The following is a 21,128-nucleotide window of genomic DNA, read 5'->3' as shown; positions in this document are numbered from 1 at the left end:
AAGCACTGGCAGGAGCAGTGACGCTCTACGGAAGTAAACATACGAAGCACTGGCAGGAGCAGTGACGCTCTACGGAAGTAAACATACGAAGCACTGGCAGAGCAGTGACGCTTTACGGAAGTAAACATACGAATCACTGGCAGGAGCAGTGACGCTGTACGGAAGTAAGCATATGAAGCGCTGGCAGAGCAGTGACGCTCTAAAGAAGTAAACATACGAATCACGGGCAGAGCAGTGACTACGGGAGTAAGCATACGAAGCACTGGCAAGAGGACTGACGCTCTACGGAAGTAAGCATATGAAGCGCTGGCAGAGCAGTGACGCTCTAAAGAAGTAAACATACGAATCACGGGCAGAGCAGTGACTACGGGAGTAAGCATACGAAGCACTGGCAAGAGGACTGACGCTCTACGGAAGTAAGCATATGAAGCGCTGGCAGAGCAGTGACGCTCTAAAGAAGTAAACATACGAATCACGGGCAGAGCAGTGACTACGGGAGTAAGCATACGAAGCACTGGCAAGAGGACTGACGCTCTACGGAAGTAAGCATATGAAGCGCTGGCAGAGCAGTGACGCTCTAAAGAAGTAAACATACGAATCACGGGCAGAGCAGTGACTACGGGAGTAAGCATACGAAGCACTGGCAAGAGGACTGACGCTCTACGGAAGTAAGCATATGAAGCGCTGGCAGAGCAGTGACGCTCTAAAGAAGTAAACATACGAATCACGGGCAGAGCAGTGACTACGGGAGTAAGCATACGAAGCACTGGCAAGAGGACTGACGCTCTACGGAAGTAAGCATATGAAGCGCTGGCAGAGCAGTGACGCTCTAAAGAAGTAAACATACGAATCACGGGCAGAGCAGTGACTACGGGAGTAAGCATACGAAGCACTGGCAAGAGGACTGACGCTCTACGGAAGTAAGCATATGAAGCGCTGGCAGAGCAGTGACGCTCTAAAGAAGTAAACATACGAATCACGGGCAGAGCAGTGACTACGGGAGTAAGCATACGAAGCACTGGCAAGAGGACTGACGCTCTACGGAAGTAAGCATATGAAGCGCTGGCAGAGCAGTGACGCTCTAAAGAAGTAAACATACGAATCACGGGCAGAGCAGTGACTACGGGAGTAAGCATACGAAGCACTGGCAAGAGGACTGACGCTCTACGGAAGTAAGCATATGAAGCGCTGGCAGAGCAGTGACGCTCTAAAGAAGTAAACATACGAATCACGGGCAGAGCAGTGACTACGGGAGTAAGCATACGAAGCACTGGCAAGAGGACTGACGCTCTACGGAAGTAAGCATATGAAGCGCTGGCAGAGCAGTGACGCTCTAAAGAAGTAAACATACGAATCACGGGCAGAGCAGTGACTACGGGAGTAAGCATACGAAGCACTGGCAAGAGGACTGACGCTCTACGGAAGTAAGCATATGAAGCGCTGGCAGAGCAGTGACGCTCTAAAGAAGTAAACATACGAATCACGGGCAGAGCAGTGACTACGGGAGTAAGCATACGAAGCACTGGCAAGAGGACTGACGCTCTACGGAAGTAAGCATATGAAGCGCTGGCAGAGCAGTGACGCTCTAAAGAAGTAAACATACGAATCACGGGCAGAGCAGTGACTACGGGAGTAAGCATACGAAGCACTGGCAAGAGGACTGACGCTCTACGGAAGTAAGCATATGAAGCGCTGGCAGAGCAGTGACGCTCTAAAGAAGTAAACATACGAATCACGGGCAGAGCAGTGACTACGGGAGTAAGCATACGAAGCACTGGCAAGAGGACTGACGCTCTACGGAAGTAAGCATATGAAGCGCTGGCAGAGCAGTGACGCTCTAAAGAAGTAAACATACGAATCACGGGCAGAGCAGTGACTACGGGAGTAAGCATACGAAGCACTGGCAAGAGGACTGACGCTCTACGGAAGTAAGCATATGAAGCGCTGGCAGAGCAGTGACGCTCTAAAGAAGTAAACATACGAATCACGGGCAGAGCAGTGACTACGGGAGTAAGCATACGAAGCACTGGCAAGAGGACTGACGCTCTACGGAAGTAAGCATATGAAGCGCTGGCAGAGCAGTGACGCTCTAAAGAAGTAAACATACGAATCACGGGCAGAGCAGTGACTACGGGAGTAAGCATACGAAGCACTGGCAAGAGGACTGACGCTCTACGGAAGTAAGCATATGAAGCGCTGGCAGAGCAGTGACGCTCTAAAGAAGTAAACATACGAATCACGGGCAGAGCAGTGACTACGGGAGTAAGCATACGAAGCACTGGCAAGAGGACTGACGCTCTACGGAAGTAAGCATATGAAGCGCTGGCAGAGCAGTGACGCTCTAAAGAAGTAAACATACGAATCACGGGCAGAGCAGTGACTACGGGAGTAAGCATACGAAGCACTGGCAAGAGGACTGACGCTCTACGGAAGTAAGCATATGAAGCGCTGGCAGAGCAGTGACGCTCTAAAGAAGTAAACATACGAATCACGGGCAGAGCAGTGACTACGGGAGTAAGCATACGAAGCACTGGCAAGAGGACTGACGCTCTACGGAAGTAAGCATATGAAGCGCTGGCAGAGCAGTGACGCTCTAAAGAAGTAAACATACGAATCACGGGCAGAGCAGTGACTACGGGAGTAAGCATACGAAGCACTGGCAAGAGGACTGACGCTCTACGGAAGTAAACATACGAAGCACTGGCAGAGCAGTGACGCGTATGTTTACTAGTGCCGAGGTAAGGAATGGTGGAGCTATACGTCCACTCCCTGTGTGTCTACATGACATAGTGCTTAACTGATTAAGCATAGGGACACCCTTACCTTTACGGGGATAACTTGTTTCTTGTACCCTTTTTTATTGACAAGAGCCTACCACCTGTGCAATCAGTCCAAGTCATGGCAGAAGCAGTCTTCTCGATAAGGCGTGCAGTGGAGGCATTCCTCGTTGGACCCGTCCTAGCCATGTGGCTCGACATCAGAGCAGCCCAAAGAAGGGGGTATTTCTCGACTTTCTGTGTCCAGGAGACGTAGGGAAGAGCTGATTTGTATAGGCAGGTTCTTTTGTGACTTCATCGGATCGCTCTTAGTTGGAGAGAACTTATGAGAAGGATCAGATTTAATGCTCTTTTCTCCGTGAAACATTTGAGTGCCAATAATCTGGCACTCTCAGCTTTGGATATCGCCGCGAAGGAGATTCTGTAGCCACTTAGCGTTCCTTTATGTGCAGCGAACGTACGCGTGATGTTATTCGCCATAGCAAGCGTCTAGTTACGTTTTCTGCAGCAAAGAAAATTGTCCAGATATCTGATGTCCGATGTTATGCAGCATATTCGTTTGACGGTTTCATTTGTGTATGAATGAATGAATGTATAAGGGGCGGGCCTTCTCGGCCCTTGCACCGCGACCTACAGTGATCTGTTGTGTTTTTCATTTATGTAACTTTCACACATTGCATCGGTTGCAGTTGTAACGCATGTTGCATGAGGGGAGACAGAACGGAACCTTCAGAATATGTAGACCTCCGCAGTTCACAAAGACCAGAGTCACGGCCAAGATACACTTCGCTGCAGCTGGAAATTCACATTACAAATGTGGTTCCCTTAAGGAGGTGAATGACAGTATGTTCAGTAGAATGTGGCCCTTCACAATCAATGCCGTTCCACATTCCAGTGGTTCCCAAACTTTTCCGGACCACCACCCACATCGTTTCATAAACTCATTGCCCCCTGCCCTACCCTAGAAAAATCATTCTTCAGAATAGCGGTTTGCACACCCCACTGAGGAAGAAAATAACAATAAAACAAGATACCAAATTTAATTACGTCACTGTTAGTGAATTCTTAATGCGATGGATGGGCTTGATGAAGTGATACGGGTTTCACAGTATCTGGTCTAAAGTCACTTCAGTCGTAAGCGAACAGAGCTCCAAAAGGGGCCCACCTCCAGCGCCCTCTCGCCTGAAGAAACCGGCTGAAGATTGTTTTGTAGCCTAGAAGAACCGAGACAAGAGAAAATACTCCCGTCAGGATAGGGTGTCTCGGATCTAATATTCGAACGCGAGGTCTCCCTGTAAGGTACTGCTCCTTGGTCCCAGTACTGCAGCTTGTGTGTAAAACGTCCCACGGATCACAAGCATCCTGCCGATCTCGGGTTTTATCGTCGCCTTAGCCTGTATGAATTGTTTGCAAACATTACCAGCTGTAACACGTTTGGCGATCTGTGTTTCAGGTCACTGCACCTATGTACACAGCGCGGTCATGCGTGACGTGACAAAGGGCTGTGGTGTACGTGTTGGGGGCATGTATCGGTTGCTTAAAGTCCTAGTGAAAACATGGCGTTCTTTCCTTGACTGGATTACGCTCTCATCTTACTTACTGTGTTTGGCTGAAACATACCACTTTGTAACAGTACGTATTCTCTATACTGATGAAGTCGGTAAGACCACTACAACTCACGAATTCCGTCGGATCCCCAAAGGATTATTAATAGCACAGCGCAAAAGATTTTCTATCCCCTCCCTTATGTACACAGAACATATGACACTGATTAAAGGAACATGCACTGTTATTTTAATCCTGCAGTGTAATTTGTTGAAGCAGTGTGCTACAAACCGGGAGGTCGCGGGTTCGATTCCCGATGAAGTCATTGGAGTTTAATTCTTCCAGCCGCACTATGACCCTGGAATAGGCCCAGCCTCTAACAGAAATGAGTACCAGGAATCATCCTGGGAGTAAGGGGCGGTATGCCGGTGCGTAAGGCTGACAACCTCACCGCCGTCTGTGAGCCGATTGACTATAAAATGTGGGAGCCTCGACGTCTCACAACCCTATGGGTCTGCATTGCCTGTTACAGGGATAGATTTAGCTATAAGACTTATGAATATAATATTTTTTACGCAGATTGAAACGGTGGCGATATTTAAAGGAAATTAAACTCTTATTCACTAAAGAAAACGTAGTTTTCTCACTGTATGATTGGCAGAAATTATAGTTACACGATGAAAAATACAAGGAATAAAAGCGGTCGCTGTTTTTTAAGTCACACAAAACTGTGGTTTGATACAAAATTCTTGTGTACAGATTTGGAATCAGGACGTCACAATTAGTTTAATAAGTTAAGTCTTCCGATATGTGGCTATAACTGTGATGACGGTTGTGACTGAGCTATCTATGGCTCTGCAGTCCTCTTGTTGGACTTTGGCCGCTTTTTAAGTTTCTTAATCTTACACAGCCTCCTCTGTGGTCTAGTGGTCAGGGTTCCTGTCTACAGATACAGAGGTCCGTGTTAGATTCCCGTCGCTACCAGATTTTCTGAGAAGTAGTGGATCTAAAACGGGGTCCACTCAGCCTCGTGAGGATAATTGAGGAGCTATTACAAGGAAATAGCGGCTCCAGTCTAAAAAACCGAAATTAACGGTCGTGGGGATCCGTTGCGCTCACCACTTGCACCCTCTATCCTCTAAAGTGGGCACTAACTTCGCCGACAAGCCGCGGTCGCTCGGTCGGTATGGTTCATTTTCGGACTAAAACCACGGAGTTTGTTTTTGTTTTTCTTTTATTTAATCCTGTACACAGACTGTAGGATTCTTCGAACAACGGATAAGCCCGTCGCAAGGCCGCCACCTACACACAGAACAACACAAACAGAATAAACGCACACATACGTCCATGCCTCGAGTGGCACTCGAACCCACGACCCAAGCTTTCGAGCGAGAGATCGACTCTGATCGGCATCACATATTATTAGAATGCTCAAATCTAGAAGGATTAGATGATGGGGCATGTAGCACGAAACTTAGAATTGCGTAAAAGTAAAAAAAAAAAAATTAAAGCCATCCATGTAAGAGGCCGTAGAGGCCCATAGGGTTGTGAGACGTCGAGGCTCCTACATTTTCTAGACCAGTGCTTCTCAACCGCCGGACCGCGGCCCAGTTCCGGGCCCTGGCATCAGTTATACCTGGTCCTCGTCTTGTAGAAAAAAGGATTTTCCTGGTCGCCGTCTGACAAAGGTTGAGAACCACTGTTCTAGACAATCGGCTCAGATGGCGGTGAGGTTGTCAGCCTAAGCGCCGACCGCCCTTTACCCCCAGGAAGGTTCTGGTACTCATTTCTGTTAGAGACTGAGTCGACCCCAGGACCATAGTGAGGCAGGAAGGATTAGGTAAAATGAAAAATTCAGTGACTTCATCGGGAATCGAACCTGCCACCTCCCGGCTTGTAGCATAGTGCTGCGGGCCCGCAAAAAGCTGATGATACGTACAAAATTGTAGAACGTCCGTTATCAGGCTGAACGTCTAACTGTACATTGTTGAGGATACAACGCGAAATGCAAGCGACCACAAAGCAGAGTACAATGCAGTACGTGATTGCAGACTGGACACTGTGGAATCCATTCACGATTCGCAAACAAACGACATAATATTGTTTAGCGCTGCCATTCCTAAAAATGTCTGGGAATAATTACAGCAAAGAACAGAGTGACCAACAAACGGAACACCTTGGTGTAGCGGTAACGCGCCGGACTTGTTTGTATTGTGAAAGTGTTGGGTTGTGACTGTCTTAGCCAAGGGTTTACGTTAGTTTAGTCACCCCATGAAATTTCTTGGATAATAATATAATAATAATGTCCCAGCACCGAACTAAATAAACACTACATCATGAAGGCGTATGGGACCTCGGCATTAGCTGTAGGTGAGTGGTCAGCGTCGCGCCCCTTCCGCTTTACCCCCGGGGCTAGAACTCCAGGTACGCATCGGATAGGAGGTTGAGTGGACCCCAGAGCCAGTCTGGACAACGTGGAGAGAAGAAAATTCTTGATCCTACCGGGACTCGAACTCTGACCCTTCTGTTGTTCACCTCTCTCGAATCCATTATACCCGTATCGTCGAACCGTTTGACGCTATGTAGCCCATGATACTAACAGCGTCGTAGAATAAACCAACAGGATGAAAGTAATGATAAAGGTGTCTCCGTGCTTTATTAATTATGCCATGAAGCCGTATGGGGGAGTAGACGTATAGCTCCATGTATTCTTAATCTCAGCACCAGATGGAGATGTGTGGTAAGATTCACGACCCTGTGAAGGATCAAGGAAAGTGGGTGGGCCCCGGAGCTGTTGTAGAGCACTGTGGAGGACAGTCTACTGCCCCTGCAGGGAATCGTGTTAGAATTCCTCTTGCGCCCAGCTCATAGGATATCCCAATGCCTGTTAACCAATAAGATTTCTTGAAGATGCCGTCTTTTTGGATGTGGTGCCGTGTAGATCTTATGTGAACCGATGTTTCGGAGGAACGTATCGCCTCCACCTTCAAGATTGAGGCGATACGTTCCTCCGAAACGTCGGTTCACACAAGATTTACACGGCTCCACACCCCAGAAGAAGGCATTCTTCATAGTCACCGCCGTGAAAACCCCAAATCTTATTAATAAAATTTCTTGTTCACTCCCATTCGAAACATCAGGTGACCTAAATTACTAAGCCCAGAAGGTAAGGAAAGGGTTTGTGAAAGTTTGTAGTCTTGTGGGCGGATACAAAATTTTAGGATAGCGCTGACAATATGGACGTAGCTTGTTCTTTCGAAATGTTGCTGTCCATATACAAGACTTCATGGTTCAGTCCTGAAGATGGAAATATTTTCCTCCGAAATTTCGCTATACACCCACAAGACTATACGGTGTCACAAGCCAGAAGACAGTGTTAGCAGTGCATGCCGTGAAGACCACTAAACTGCTCTTTATTTGTAATGAAACGGCGACACGGAACACGTTTTCTGCCCTTACTCCGTATACGTAAAGCACGTTAGAAACCGTAACCTGTGTTGGCGATTGTCACTGTCCAGTTTCATATTCAGCTGATCTCAGGCTTGAAATTTCGCTTTCGGCAGGCTCGGCAGATTTCCTCCAGTTACTTCAGGCTAATGTTACATTTATGCTTCTCTGACACTAGTTGTCACGTGTATGAGTGACTATTGGATTGGTAAAAGGTAAAGTTGTCCCTGTGCTTAACTAATTAAACACTACGCCACGAAGGCGTATGAGGGAGTGGATGTATAGATCCACATTTTCTTGACTTTGGCACTACCTGGAGGTGTGTGGTCAACTTCAGGCCCCTGTTGCTTTACCCCCGGGGAAAGAGCCCCCGGTATTCATTGGATAGGAGATTGGGTGGACCCCAGAGCCGGTCTGGACGACATGGAGAAATATAAATTCTTGCCCCCCTCGGGACTCCAGCTGCGACCCCTCTGTCGTCCATCCCATAGCCAGTCAATATACCGACTGAGCTATCCCGGCTCTTGGATTGGTAATCGAAGTTATTACTCACTTATACAACTTATTGCTAGGGCACACTAGGCCTTCTCAGTCTGTTACAGTCTTCACTAGCCGTTGCTTGGTAGCGCCTTCCAACAGCGGAAGTTTCCGCTACTCTGGGTTTCCCAACTATCCCTGTCATCAGCCACCAGCTTTTCACAGCAGCGGTTCACAATGACTTAACTGCAGATGTCCTCTATGAAAGAGTTACTTTACGACTGGCGATTTACCGCCAATCATTTCGTCTTGGCACCAAGCCCCTTGAGGATCATGACCAGAGTTTTTTTTTTTTTTTTTTGCAACCGAACCGTTGCGGTGATAGTCCATATTCAGAGTTCAGAATTGCTTTACTACTAGCGGTGTACCGCCAGTCAGTTCGTCTTGGCGACAACCCCCTTGAGACCCGGGTCAGAATTTTCTTTTTCAACTGAACACTTGCGGTCATAGTCCTTATGTAAGATGCTCTCTGACTAGAGGATGGGTATGTATCTTATGATTATGCTTGGCCTTGTAGCATGTTAATGAAATTTATTTGGAACTATAAACAACTATATACAGCCTCTCATGTGACTTGAGATGAGTCTCTGAAAGCAGAGCCACATCTATATGTTATTCTTACAGCTGTGTACTGAGGTCATAGAGCCATTGTTAACTCCTGGCCCTGCTTATAACATTTTGGCACGAACCGCGTAGAAAACACCGTTCCTCTGTTGCAGTGCAATTGTCGTGGAAATATGCTTGTTTGCGGTGCCGTTACATAGCAGCTGGTCGTATATAGTTGCCTTTTTCGCGGTCGTTGCCTAACAACGAGTCTACATGCCACAATACCTGTATATTACGATAGGACACGGGCGTTGCCATACTATTTTAAGCCTATTCAGAGATTGCTCTGCCATTCGACACAAGGAGCTCATGGGAAGGGAGATGAACCACTGGACTCCTTTCCGCGGATTCAGTATGAATACTAAGAAGGTACAGCTGTCTGCCAATAAAGGTTTGCCAGACTTAATTAATCCTTGTCTCTCTTTTTTCTTTATTTCTTTACGTACACCGCTTCTAATTAAACTAGGAAGGGAATGCTGAGACCCATATAAAGATCTTGTATAGACAGGTTCAAGATTGTCTCCTTGTTTTGAGGGTAATGGCGTGAAAGATAATTGGTATTGTTATCGAAAGGGACCTCGTAGTGACCTGGTTCTTCCTGCATTTCATGGGGACAGGAGACATACGGTCATTAACTTCTTTTTAGAATCGGCTCTAGCTGACACAAAGTGTGTCGCGTTCCCATTTGTAGGAACTTCGAATTTTGACTGATTTATATTTGATTCCCGATATTTCTCTTCTCCAAAGCGTCCAGACAAGTTCTGGGGCCTACCCAGCCCACTATCCAATGGGTACCCGGCTGTCTTCCCCTGGGGTAAAACGACCAGGCCTTGAAGCTGACTACTCACCTCCAACTAGTGCGAGATCAAGAATGTTAGAGCTGTAACTCCATTCCCCCATACGTCTTCATGGCATGGTGCGTAATTAATTCAGCATATTGACTACTTTTACCTCTTGGCTCACAAAATGTGTCACAGCTACATTTGTGGGAAGTGTCTTGCAAATTTGACCGCCTCTGTGGTCTGGTGGTCAGTGTTCGTGGCTACAGATGCAGAAGTCCGGGTTCCATTCCCGGCGCTACCAGATTTTTTCCTGAGATGTAGTGGGTCTGGAGCGGGGTCCACTGGGCCACGTGATGATAATTGAGGAGCTATTTCAAGGAAATAGCGGCTCCGGTCTAGAAACCCGAAATTAACTGCCGTGGGGATTCGTTGCACTGACCACGCGACACCTTTATCCACAAAATTTGGCACTAAACTTCGCCAACAAGCGGCGGTCTCTCGGTCGGTAAAGTTCGCTTGCGAGCTAAAATCACGGAGTTTTTTTTTCCTTGCAAATTTTGACAGATTTATGTCTGTGCGATCTGAAAGTTTGTGACGATGGTACATTAGTGGAAATACATGTACTAGGTTTTCGGACATTATCCATCTCCTTGTCTTTATCCAAAAACCGTCCTGTTTATTTTTAAGCACACAACGTTTCTGAGACTGGATTCTATCTCCGTCTTCAGGTAAAACATAGTTGGGCCCAATCGATAGAGGCAGTCCCTATCTCCGGACACGTGTGCCAACTTTTGCGGATAGAGGGTGTCTCGTGGTCAGCGCAACGAATCCCCACGGCCGTTAATTTAGGTTGTCTGTGCCCCGGATGGTGCTTTATTCCAAGACAGTCTGGCCGACTGACTGTCGGTCGTAACATAACTTTGACTTTCAAGATTCAGTCATTCCTCAATTCATTCGTGAGACAGACGTCGTTCAATGGCAGTCAGAAATCCTTTCGAAACTAGATAAGATTCGCTATCAAGTAACGACTAGTAAGCGGACGTTGAAGTCTTTATTTTGTGTGTTATAGTTACAGTAAACTTTTGAGTGCTTTTTATAATTACTACTTGTGAGTGTTCAATAAATCTCTCCATCTAATCGGGACCCCACTAGTACTCATCACGCAAACACCTTACACGTGGCAATATAAACCGGCGCCTGTTACCTATGCCATGTCTGTCTGTCCACATGTAACAGCTCGAGAACTGCCGAACGGACTTTTCATGGAATTTTATATATGAGGGGTGTTTCATCTTAACCGGTAGTATACTATGATATGGGCTAGATGACCGAGGAATCGGGGTTTCATTTACGGTAGGGGAAAGAGAATTTTCTCTTCTGCACAGCGTCCATGATCTGGGGCGCACCGAGTGTGTTACCCAACGGGTACCGGGGGCTTCATCCCTAGGGGTGAAGTAGCCAGGGCTTGAAGCTGGCCACTCACCTGCATCTAGTATCCTAATGCGTGTAACTATACCTCCGCCACCCACATACATCTTAATTGCGTGGCGTTTGCATAAGCACAGGGATAACGTTTTTAATGACTTGTGAACATATTTCAGTTCTGCGTGAAACCTGACGACATTTTGCGCATGTCGAATGGAACCCAACATTTATCGGAGCAATTCGAGCAGAACTTGTAGAGAAAGGTGAAACACATTTTTATGTCCTGTACAGTCTCTCCGTGGGAGCCGGGGTAGCGTAGTCAGTATAGGGACTGGCTACGGGCTGGACGACGGATGGGTCGGAGTTTGAGTCCCGGTAGGGTCAAGAATTTTCTCTTCTCCACGTCTTCCAGACCGGCTCTGGGGCCCACCCAGCCTCCTATCCTATCCCCGGGTGGAAAGCGGCCGGGGTATGGAGCTGACCACTCACCTCCGATTGGTGCCAAGGTCAAGGAAATATGGATATATACATCCATTCCTCAATACGCCTTCATGGCGTAGTGCTTAATTAGTTAGATACAGGGACAACTTTACATTTACCTTACAGCCTCTCCTTAAATTGCTTTCTTGTGAGACTTGGGGTAGTTAAAGAAAATGAATTCTCGTGTTGCGTCTTGTCAGTAATGCACTACCGTTAGACCTCTTTTGGAAAAAGAACAGTCATGCTAGAGGTCTCTGCTCCTCATCCCACCTACTTTACTCAGTATATTAGCATCAGAAATTTCCTTTCGAAAATCTAAAGGCAGCAGCGGAGCGAACGCACGAGAATTTTTGCGGTCTGCGTTCTTTTCCTGACTTGTTAATCCATATGTGTGAAGATTTTCGACTCTTCTTAACTCGTTATGATGTTTAAGAATAGTGTAAATAAGAAGCGCGGATAAGTTGAATATTATCTTCTGGCCTAGAACTGTACACAAAAATATTTATTTCTATTCCATTCTCCTTTGCTAGCGTTTACTGAAGTTTGTTTTCCTTAATGTTATATATGTATTCTCTAAGTAAATGCAGTTATCGGCATTAGCCGAGACCTGATGCATTCCATTCAGCTTGAATCCATCTTGGCGTATTCCAAAATAAGATTAAAAAGCAATGAACATAAAGCATCTCCTTGTGTCTTCTTTCCTGTGATCTTGTCAACTAGCCTAAGTACCATGGGACCGTCTTCATGGTTTAATTCCGCTTAGTTCAGAGAGAGACTTTAGTTTCGGAGCGACATAGTACTTCCATCTTCAAAGTCGAATAGGAAGCCAATTAAGAAACCAGCAGAGATTGCTGCTTACTGCTGCCAGTCTATTGCTTGCCTTAATCTTCAGCTCTGAAGATGGAGGTGATAGGTCACTCCGAAACCTAAGGCCGTCTCCGAACTACACGGCGTTACAACCCACCGGCGCGAAAGCCTTAAATGCAATATAGTGAAATTGATACTATATGTTGTGCCCATATTTTGCTACGTTATGTAGAATTAATTTTAGGTGCCCGAGTGTTTGGTGTGCAATTATGGCTTCGTCGGCCCTTCTAAGACACAGTAGTCGCGATGTGTATCATCTGCTTAACACTTAAAACTGCGTGTTAATGCACACATTGTACCCACCTATGTCATATGAGACTCAGAACACGCGTCAGTTGTGAGCAACATTGACTGGTTAGTGTTTTAATAGATAACGCAGTTAATTTTCAGGTAAAAGCGTGTGCACAACTTGCTTTAACATAATAAGGTTCTGTGTCATGGCGACACAGTGTATTTGCGTGCTCCGTGTGGTTCTCACAATAAACAAAAGCGGTTTGTTTTTGTGGCGGTACGAATTCAATTTATTCGTATTATTTAGAAGAATTTCAGAGGGGTCATGCGGCAGCGTTGTTGGTTGTTGAGGCAGCCGGAAGGTCGCGGGTTCGATTCAAGATGACGTTGCATTTTTCAGTTCACGTAATCCATCCAGCCGCACTATGGCCGTGAGGTCGTCTTAACCTCTAACTGAGATGAGTATCAGGAATCTTCCTGGGGGCAAAGGGCGACCGACGCGTAAGACTGACAACCTCGCCGTCATCTGAGCCGATTGTCTAGAAAATGTGGGAACCTCGACGCGTCACAACCCTATGGGCCCCCACGTCCCGTTACAGGCACAGCTTTTTTCTTTTCCAATGTCTTTTCCAGCCCATTCAGGGCCCTGTCCTCTTATAAGTCCCGTAATCATTTTGCACAGACGGTAGGACTCCTTGAACGGATGATGAGACCTTGCAAGGCCGCTACCTAAACACAGGACAACACAAACAGAATAAACGCGCACACACACACACACACCAAACATCCATGCCTTGAGTGGGATTCGAACCCACGATGCCAGCGTCCGAGCAAGCGAAGAGAGTTCATGCCTTAGAACATACGGCTACTGTGATCGGCACATGCATAGCTTTACCTATTTTTTTTAGAAGAGTTTCAGTCTTTAAAGGGTTAAGTGAACTCCGCGAGTTTCCAGATAGGTTCTTTGCTATTTTGTGCCCCTTCCCAGGTCGCTCATTTAATGCAAATACACGGATAATCGGGAATAGAGTTACGTACTGTTGACGAAATAAACAGACAGTAGAGATAAGTTGTTACGCAGCAAGAAGGCGTAACTTGTTATCCTTGTACGAGTATTTCGTTAAATGCAGCCCTATATTGTATCGAAGAGCGTAACATTTTTTGCCTGCAAAACAAACCTCATTAAAAATGCCCAACTCATTGAAGCAGTTTTTAATCCTATTACTACCAAATTCCATGATCAGCATACATACTAAGATGTAGTAGCGACAACTCAATCATACTGTGGCGTATTGACCAGTTACTACGCGGTAACTCTGTAAACAACCATTTCTGGCCAACGGCTTGGTAAACACGTTCCCCCGGCAACGAATACGCACGCAACAATAGAGTTGCTGTCGGAAACGGGGTGTTTCTACGTGGGTCCGTGCTGAGATGTTATAAGCAAGGGACAAAGTCAATTGTTGGGCATACCATTGCGCCTAACAACTGACTTCGTCCAGTGCTTATGAAGTATAAGAGGCTTAAACTTGGCGGCGGTCAAGCATACGACCGTTCATGTGGCTAGACTGCCGTTGTAGCGGAAGCTGCAAAAAACAGGGCATAATCTACTATACTGAACTTCAACTGACAGAGGCCCTGTATACGAGTATATTGTACCAGTACTCGTATATACATTTATTAACATGTAAAATGTAAATATCCTTTACATTATGACAAATGACTTAATACTGCAGACAGTGACTCTGACAAAAGACAGATCCGTCCTCTCGTCAGAGAGGGCACCCCACAAAAATAAAACCACAATTGTCAAACAGTAATAAATATCTGGACATAAGCCCCAGACTGGGCTTGACACCAAGACTGACTGACCGACCGACCGACCGTCACTCCCAGTGTGACTTTGTTAGGCAGTTCTGGACGGGAGGATCTGAAGATAGAACCTGAGCGCGTGAAGTTGAAAAATATCCAGTGTTAGAAGCCGTTGCCAGGGAACGGCTGGTGAAGACAGCAGGCTGGAAAAGACTTAGCGTGTTCGGTGGTGATTTGTGAATTGTGGAGATTAACGGTAGCGCTGTAATTGCTTCTGTTTCCTAGTCGTGTGTATAAGTGGTCAATAAATTCGATGTCTCTCCATTCTACGTGACAATATACACGTATGTATACAGTTTATTTACTTAATACAGGGTGATTCAGAAGAAAGTTGACGCCTGTATTCAGTTTGATTTTATAGAAATTTGAAACTGCGCCAAAGCTGAAGGCAACGTCAGATCGCTTCAGTAGTACAGGATGATTTTTAAACGAGAACCCAATGTTAGGAATGTTAATAACGTAGTGTATTAGAGAGCCACAGCCATTTTGGCGAAATTCATAGGCACGATGAGCAATGCGTATATTAAACAAAATGGCGTTCAGTTCAGATAAGCGAGTGTTGTTGGCGAAGCGAACACCTCAAAACAGAATCGTATAAAACAACACAGATTGATTACAGCCAACGATTTGGTTGTCCAGCACGAGAAAAATGTGTGATATGGAAGTCTGTGAAACATTCGAGGCAGACACGAACTGTGAATATACCGACACGTGTCCTCCAGTCGAGTATTGTTATAGATATCCACACGGCAGAAGTTAGTGAGAGACTAAGTGCAAGTCTAAGTCATTGCGCAAACTTTGCACAACAAACTGGAATGTCGGACAGGAACTGCCGCAAGGCTGCGAAAGCATTTGCTGTTCTTTCCATGCAGAGTGCATCGTATTCAGCAGCGGTTTCCAGCGGACTGCAGAGAACGATATCATGACTGCGAGTAGTTGCTTGCCAAAGGTGCAGGATGAACCTCGCATGTTAACACATGACTGTTTTCATAGGCAAGGCGTGGTTTCGCTTTACAGGATATGTGAACTCTTGTAGAATTGTCGTGTTATTGTCAACGGAAAAATCCCCACGCACTCCATGGAACTCCCCCTTCTCCCCTATCAGGATTGGTGTGCTGGCATGCTTTTCGTCCCATTTCTTCTTTATAACACACCATTAACTCGAAGCGCTACATAGACACACGCCATGAATGACGCCTTACTGGAGAGGTAATTGCACAAACCATGGGTCCCACCAAGACAGCGCAGTATGTCATATAGTACGGGCGACTATGCGCAAGAAGTAAAGTTGTCCCTGTGCTTAATTAAGCACTACACCATGAAGGTGTATGGGGGAGTGGATGTATAGAACATTTTCTTGACCTCGGCACTAGCTGGAGGGAAGTGGTCAGCTTTACTCTCGGGGAAAGAGGCTCCTCTACCCATTGGATAGGAGGCTGGGTGGACCCCAGAGCCGTTCTGGACGACATAGGGGAGTGAGAATTCTTGACTCGAACTCCGACTCTTCGGTCGTCCAGCCAGCAGTCAGTCGCTATGCTGACTGCGCTATCCCAGCACACAGCTCATCTTGGGAGCTAAGAATAATTTCGAAAGGACTCTAGCTCCAGTGCACGCCAAACATCGGGAGATTTTGTCTTTGGAACTGTACTAAAGACAGTGCCGACCGCAGAAACCCACGCAACATGGATGAACTAGAAACCGGTGTATCCATTGTCATTGCCGACGTTTCAGCCATGCCGCTGTAGGCAGTGCCAGTTCTTCATGCTCAGTGATGTATGCAGCATGATGGCGCACACTTTCAGAACTTTTTGACAGAATATATTGTAAACATTACTTTGAATACAGTACACAAGGCAAATTTGTCCCTGTGCGTAATGGTGGAGTGGAGGTATAGCTCTACAATTCTTGACCTCGGTACTAGACGGAGGTGCGTGGCCTGCTTCGCGCCCCGGCCACTGTGCGTTAGGGGAGAGAGCCCCTGCTACCCACTGGATAGGAGGCTGTATTGGTGTCATAGTTCTTGTTTTAAAAAAATAATCATTCTCCACAAAATGACCCTAGCCGTCTAATACATGACGTAATTTCCATCCCCAACAGTGGGATGTCGTTTTGGAAATCACCCAGTACATCCTCGTATATTGGAGCCTTAACGCTTGTTATTCTGTCCTCATATCTGTTATGGCAGTAGTTACGAATAGGAACAGGAGATTACCTAAGGAATGGCAGTGGGATATATGCTTGAATCGGCATTGGCAGTGCCCCCCTTTGCCGAAAATGTTCACCCCTACGTAATTTTGTCGGTTTCATTGTCATAGTGTCAGTGTAATTTTGCAGAACTTTTTCAGTTCATGGAGTTGGCATTCAGTGAAACTGAAGTATGTAAGAATGGGTCACAGTGATAAACTACGGTGACAGCGCAGAAATATTCCGTTACAATTCTGTGGGTTTTGTGTTAGAGCATGTAATTAGTGGACATGTAGCACAGAATGTATGACGCACTGTTTGCGGAACAAATACGTTACAGATGTTTACAAATCGGTCCCCATATAGGGCTGAGCTTTTTCTTGTTCCCTGTAATTGTATTTCCTTTTGTTTCGAACATGTGGCAGTTAAGTCATTGTTTAAATTGCTTTAGTCAGCAAGGCCTGGGGCACAGACGAGAATTAACCTTTTGAATGAATTTGATATACTGGTTCCAAATCTGGACCCAGGAATTTCCCGCTGTATCACAGTTTCGTGTATTGATTTTTTAGACGAAATTTTAAAACTTCTGTGTCTTTTTCTTGGTGGTGGAATATTTTATGTCACAAATGTGGAAGACTGATGTGTTACTAGCCATTGACTGTTTTTACTCCTTTAAATCACGGCAATTTTAAACTGCTGAATGAGTGGCATATACGCCATGTTTTGTTGACTGAGCTAAATTAATTTGCTAAACCTAGCGTCAAAATTATTACCACTTCTGTTTTGTATTGTGTAAGTAAGGTGAATCTCAGGATTTTGAAATAATTAAACGCGTGGACTTACTTCCTGGAGCACGGTTCTTCTTGAGAATCAGATATTCAATTAACGGGGAAAGAAATCCTGTTTTGAAACAGGATTGTTTTGAGGTCCACTTTATATTATCCTCCTGTCTACCTCAGGGTCTACTAGGAAGTGGTCTGTACTAGTAGGGTTTCCGAATATAATTTTGTATGCATTTCTCATGCGTACTGTGCGCTCTACACGACAGATGCAACTCGTCTTCCTTCACTTGAACGCCAGTACTCAGGAAGGCTGACAGATCAACCGCCATCTGTGAGCCGATTGTGTAGAAAATGTGGAAGCCTCGACGTCTCGCAACCCTATGGGCCTCCACGCCTCTTATATGGATAGCTTTTTTTGTAGCTCAGTGCCTATTTCTATAAGTAGTGCTAGAATGGCAAGTATTAAGTAGCAACCCGTTGCCGAGCCCTTGCTCCACGCTCATGCTCATTGGTGGGCGACTCACGTGACGCGCTTGACTCTCGGTTAGTCACAGGTGAGAGGTGTAACGGATACCAGTGAGCAGTTGCTGTGCTGTGTGGTAACATACGTACGAGTATATCTGTTTATTGTGCAAGACATTGTTTCGAGTGTTGTTCGGCCCCTCAGTGCAGTGTGTTCGTGTTTTATGATGTAATTATTCTTTTATAAAGCGTTTGAACCTGGAAATGTAACACCGCCAAAAGCGAAACTGTAATATTGTTCGTAGGATTAAGGCAAGTTCTTCGTAAGTGGTTTTCAGAAAATGAGACTTCAGTAATGCTGGGATTGGTGATTGACTATTGAATCACCGTATTTGGTAACGGCTTCGGTTCGAGGTACAGAACACGTAAGTACAGTCTTGCTTGACGTTCAGTACAGCAGTTTAGCCTCGTACTCCGTCATGAAATGTTCTGGAAATTTCGATCACCGAAAACAGCAAACGCGAAGGAAAGATCCACGTGTACTTTGCACAAAATTATGTTAGGATGATTAAATATCAAATAGGAAGGTGAGATGGATGGGGCTGTAGCACGGATGCTGGAGAACATGTGTGCAAAGTTTTTGTAAGAAAACCCTAAGGAAAGAGACTGCTTGCAAGACGTTGACCTAGATGAGAGGTTAATATTGAAATGGTCTTGGAAATATTTTGGAAGGTTTCGTTCTTATATTTCTGGCTCAGGATAGGGACCGGTGAAGAGTTCTCGTGAACACGGTTATAAATCTTAGGGATCTGTAAAATTTTGGGAATTTCTTTATTAAGTGAGCATCTTTTAAACTTCATAAGAAAGACTGATGGATATGGTTATAGATTTTGTTCTTTTTTGGTTATTGCTAGTGGGGAGGGACTAAGTCCCTTGTAGTGCGGCCACTTCTGGCCTATTGTACCTGCCCCCAGATGTTAGGTGAGGGTGATTGTGGAGCAATTGGTGGAATGAAGATTGGCAGGGGAAACCGAAGTACTCGTAGAAAACCTGCCCCAGCGCCACTTTGTCCACCACAAATCCCACTTGACCAGACTCGGGATCGAACCCGGACCACCGCGGTGGAAAGCCAGCGACTAACCGCTTGAGCTATGGCGCGGCATATGGTTATAGATAGTTAATGCAAAGTAGCAGATACGTTACGGAATGGCTTTATTTGTACCTTTTTTTTTTGAGTGAAAATGATGCCTCAGTGTGTAGTGCTAAATACAAGTAGTTCAGGTTGTGATCTATTGAGTCATGAGACCGTGTAGTCTTGTATGTTGATACTAACGTTGCGAAGGAAACATGGTGACTGTATCTTCAAGGTCGAGTTAACTGTCAGATTTGGGCGAAAAAAAGTAACGCATATTGTAATGCAGAATTTGTAATGGTGAATGGAGCGTGTTAAATTGTTTCGAGAAATAACAGGCAGTTAAGTAAGGAAGGCCACATTTTTTATATTACAAGCTGTTCCAGTACTTTAGACTAACGAAATTGTGACTAGGTCCATTTTGTTATCACGGGTTCGATTCCCGATGAGCTTATTGGATTTTTCAATTGACCTAATCGTTCAAGCTCCTCTATGGCCCTAGGGTCGACGCAGTGTCTTTAACAGAAGTGAGTACCAGGAATCTTGGAGGGGTAATGGCGGCCGGTGCGTGCTTAAGGTTGACATCCGCACCACCATCTGTGAGCCGATTATCTAGAAAATGTGGGAACCTCGACGGCCTAATACAGAGAGTTTTCTGTTGCTAGTGGGGTGGGACTAAGTCCCTCGTACTGCGGCCACTTCTGGCCTATTGTACCAGCCTCAGATGATAGGTGAGGGTGATTGTGGAGCAATTGATTGAATGAAAATTGGCAGGGGAAACCGAAGTACTGGGAGAAAATTTGCCCCATCGCCACTTTGTCCACCACAAATCCCACTTGACCAGACCCGGGATAGAACCCGGGCCGCCGCGGTAGGAAGCCAGCGGCTAACCACTTGAGCTATGGCGCACCTTAATACAGAGATAGTTTTACTTTTCTTTTTCACCATTTGGATTCCACTCGAGATTAATTCATTTAAATTTATTTTGACTTTATGAACGTCTTGTTTGTGTTGGGTCCAGTGAAGTTACTTCGAGTGCAGTGAGCTGCAGTGTCCACCCGTGTTCTTAGGGATTAACGCCGCTTTTCATGCGAATTTGAAATAGTGCGATATAAAAAGAAACAATAAAACCTCACTTTATGCGCAAAATTTGAAATAATGCGTATTCCCACCACCCTTCAGAAGTCGGCAAGAATCGCGTTACAAAACATGTCTTGAGTCACGCGAGTTTTGACCGTGCCCGACACATTAAATGCGATCGCACTGTTTTTAACTTCCTTCGCAACGAAACATCTGCCTAAATTTGAACAAAACGGAATTGCTTTTGGTTTACTGTGACCTGGTGTTGCAGGCTTAGCCTCCCTCCTCTCCCCCGCAAAACACTTGAATGGCTGGCCAAAAACTCGATATGGATTGTGTATATTTCATGCTTTATTTCATTGTAGTGTGAGAGTGCTTGTTTTATTATGCTGTTCCCCCAACTAAGGATTCTTACTTCCTGTCTCTATAGAATAACTATGAACTATAGAAGACAAGACTTGAATGGTGGTGTTTACATACCTAAGTGCGCCAGTCTTTAATTTTCCCCACCGAACCGTGCGCCCTGTTGGGAACTTAAAGGATTGCCGCATTTGTATCAGTACTTAATTGCTGTGTTTGTTTATGACGTAGCTAGTTTGTTTTGATCATAATCTGAAGTTAAAGGGAAGGGGGATACGTCACAAATATTGTGATTCGATTACGCAGCGTAACAATTTTTTCCAGAGTTGCGTATATTGGTCGGAAAAAGGACAGTGAAAAGGGTGACACGCACATTTCAGTCAGCCTTCCGTATTTCGAAGAAAAAAAATAGAAGTAGGCTTATGCGATCACCATGCTGTCTGTGTATCCTCCCCAATTACATTTTGAATGCCAGAACCAATCTTTACGAAACTTGATATGTATATCATGGCACCTGACCCCATATCAGCGGTGTACTTCGTAAATCCCCCGCATCAGT

At 45.6% G+C, this 21,128-nt stretch overlaps 1 protein-coding gene across 3 annotated transcripts in view; it reads left to right on the top strand.

Annotated features, from left to right (window-relative positions):
• Positions 1-21,128, top strand: part of LOC111867365 (dnaJ homolog subfamily B member 6) — a 166,591-nt gene that overhangs the window by 41,150 nt on the left and 104,313 nt on the right. Inside the window, exon 1 of one of the 3 annotated variants that reach the window (XM_023857153.2) lies at positions 18,115-18,422. The exons of the other annotated variants lie outside the window; for them this stretch is intronic. The gene's annotated coding sequence lies outside the window, so the exon portion shown is untranslated. Of the gene's footprint in view, positions 1-18,114; positions 18,423-21,128 lie in introns of those variants that run through there. 3 annotated transcript variants of the gene reach the window in all.

This window comes from Cryptotermes secundus, unplaced genomic scaffold (assembly GCF_002891405.2).
Source record: "Cryptotermes secundus unplaced genomic scaffold, Csec_1.0 scaffold278, whole genome shotgun sequence".
NCBI lineage: Eukaryota > Metazoa > Arthropoda > Insecta > Blattodea > Kalotermitidae > Cryptotermes > Cryptotermes secundus.
Note: the sequence above shows the minus strand (reverse complement) of the source record. Positions and strands in the feature narration are given on the sequence as shown.